General features: G+C 50.7%; 1 pseudogene; it reads right to left on the bottom strand.

Moving 5' to 3' along the window:
• Positions 1–400: 400 nt before the first annotated feature.
• On the bottom strand, positions 401–545 carry LOC118725159 (annotated as a pseudogene).
• Positions 546–3088: the final 2543 nt, after the last annotated feature.

Raw genomic sequence — 3088 nt, forward strand, 5'->3', positions numbered from 1 at the left:
CTTGCCTGAGCTGGCTCCTTGACCTTGGACCTCCAGTCTTGAGAACTGGCAGAAAGAAGTGTTGATTGTTTAAGCTACCAGGCCTGCTAGTATGGTATTTTCCTATAGCAACCCAAGCAGACTAAGACAGAGTCATTGGGAAGACGAGCTTAAACAGCAGCTTTTCCCCATGCATTCATTAAAAATAAAAATGAAACTAACCAGACCTGAAAAGACATTTTACCAAGCACCTCCCATAGGGAATATGGAGTCAAAGAAAGAGCAATCTCCTGATCCGAAGAGGACCCGGTCCAGTGGGAGAGATAACTAAGGAGAGAAGTAATTATGACCCAGATATTAAGTGACTGGCTCCGTCTGAGCAATCAGAGGAAAGAAGGATGAATTATTATTATTATTATTTTTATGTGCCTCAGGCATGAACCAGCTCTGGCCACCGACACAGGCATCAAGCTAGAATGAACTAAGGACTGTATGTATGCTTTGCCCCTGACTGCTATAAGACCAACACCACCAATCAGGTGTCTCCTTGCCCATTGCCGAGGGGAGAAGGATGAATTATTGCTAAAAATGGGGTGGGGGTAGGGGGCACAACTTCCTGGAGAGAATGTCACGTGAGCCAGGTCTAGAGGGATCAGGTGGATGTGCTGGTGCAGAAAGGAGATTGGGATGGGAGCAAAGAGCAGAGGCTAGAAGGCAGGAAGTGGGGGGAGGGGCATTTAGGGACTAACATCCCCCCATCAAAGTCCCCCCACCTTTCCTGCAGTGGGTATTGGAGGGAGACCTTGTGTTGGCTGAAACAGTGATGGTAAGAGGTTCCCCCCCCCCCCCCCCCCCTCCTCTCCACAGCTCCTTGGAGCTCAGGTTTAAGACCAGAAGGAACTGGGATATTTTGTAATCCTAGCTTCTAGGTTCACCTCCACTGAAATATAATAGATCCCCCAATTTTGAGCCCCGCCCCTTTCACAAGGACTGAAGGTGGACAGCTGAACAACCAGTGTGGCCTCCCAAGTGGCCGTGGGAAGGGGCTGAGTTGTCTGCTCCCCCTCACCCTCTTCCGCCTGCTGTGAAATCCGCATCAGCTGGAAATGCCCAAGAGATCCCTTCCCATCTGTTCTGGGCAAGGCTGGTGGGAAAACTTCAGACCGGGCAGCTCGGCCTCTCAGCGTGACAGAGGCAGCCTCCTTGGGGGTGGGGAGTGAGCCCACTGCAAAGGCCGACTCCGCCAGCCCTGGGAACAGCTGCCCAGCCTGGGACCGCTCTCAAATCACCCATTTCGCAGTCTGGTTGCTAATAATGCAATTAAGTTCATCAGAAAAACATCTGTTCTGAATGATAGGAACAGTTGGTGTGCTCCAAGGGACTCCCCCCAGAATCAGGGGGCTTGGGTGACTCAACAAGCAGGGCCCTTGATAGCCCCAAAGAGCCTGGCCACACCCCCTCCGGACTTCATCCACCTCTCACTAGACCAGGAAGTACCCTCAGCCAGGACCCCCGGACAGGCCCTGTCTGCAACTGTGCTTGGCAGGAGCCAGGGCTCGCAGCCACCCACTACCCCTCGCCCTCATGAGCTCCCACAGCTCTGTGAGACTGGGGCCGGGGATATACCTTTGAGCAGATACGAGAAGAGCAGCTGTTCTGTTCAAGCACATTGTCTTAGCAGCTTCCTCCAAAAGCAGGGCTGGAAACAAAGGTTCCCATGAGGGTGATGATTCCAGGGCCAGGAGTGAGGTCCGGTTGCGGGGAAAACAGGGAAGAGGGGAAAGCCAATACAAGGATGTGCTACTGAGGCAACTTCCACCTGGGAAAGGAGTGTTCCACTCCCTGGGAATTTTTAAAGAGGGGGATGCATTTGTCCATAAGTTCATGTCCTCTGTTGGTCAAGGGTAGTCCCAGGCAGCTCCACAATGCATGTAGGTAAATGTCAGTGCCTCACAGCAGACAGCCCCAAGACCGGAAGTGCGAGGTAGGTGAGATGGCCTGGGGTGAGGTGCAGCACCTCCAGGAAGCTGCTCAGAGCCAGTGAGCCCCCAGGTGCCGAGTGGCTGGAATAAGGAGGGCCGGAAAAGGAGTTTTCCAGAAAGCCGAGAGCATTGTGTCTGCTTCGGCCATGCCTGTCCGTCGAGTTCAAGGCACAGACCAAAGCTGCTTGAGTACTGCGCTGCGTTCAGTTGCTGTATTAGTGTCCTCCGGCTGCTGTCACGTTCACCACCATGCCTTAAAACAGCAATGACACAAATGTGTCATCTGACTATATTGGAGCTGAGAACTCTGCCATGGGTTCCACCGGGCTGACACCAAGGAGGTGGCCAGGCTGCTTTCTTTTCTTTTCAAATATATTTTATTGATTTTTTTTTTTAATAGAGAGAAAGAGAGAGAGAGAGAGAGAGAGAGAGAGAGAGCTAGAAACATCCATGAGAGAGAAACATCGATAAGCTGCCTCCTGCACATCCCTACTGGGTTTGTGCCCACAACCAAGGTACATGCCCTTGACCGGAATTGAACACGGGACCCCTCAGTCTGTAAACTGATGCTCTATCCACTGAGTCAAACCAGTTTTGGCAAGGCTGCTTTCTTTATGGAAGCTCTAGGAGAGAATGTTTTCTTGCTTTTTCTACCTTGTAGAAGGTGCTTGCATTCCCTGGTTTGTGGACCCCTCCTCTATCTTCAAAGCCAGCAATGACCAGGTAAGCCTTTCTCATGTTACATCATTCTGACACTGGCTCTCCTGCCTCTCTCTTCCCCATTATAAAAACCCCTGTGATTACAGTGGGTAAGCCAGGACAATTTCCCCATATAAAGGTCAGCTGGTTAGCAGCCTTAATTCCCTTTTGACCTGTAGCAGCATTTTCATAGGTTCCAGAAATTAGATTATGGATGTTTGAGAGGAACCATAGTTTCTGCCTACCATAGATACTGTTTCACCTGTGTCTGAACAGAAGAGCTCGAACATTTTGCATTTAATTGGGGATTACCTTCTGCAATGTCCTTAGAGACTGCCCGTCCTTGAAGCTGATTCTAGGATTTCACATCTTCCTGGTATAGCAGCCTCCTTTGCCAGGGACAACTAAGCCCAATAAAATCAGGAGAC

The sequence above is a fragment of the Pipistrellus kuhlii genome, unplaced genomic scaffold (genome assembly GCF_014108245.1).
Source record: "Pipistrellus kuhlii isolate mPipKuh1 unplaced genomic scaffold, mPipKuh1.p scaffold_m20_p_2, whole genome shotgun sequence".
In the NCBI taxonomy this organism is placed as follows: domain Eukaryota; kingdom Metazoa; phylum Chordata; class Mammalia; order Chiroptera; family Vespertilionidae; genus Pipistrellus; species Pipistrellus kuhlii.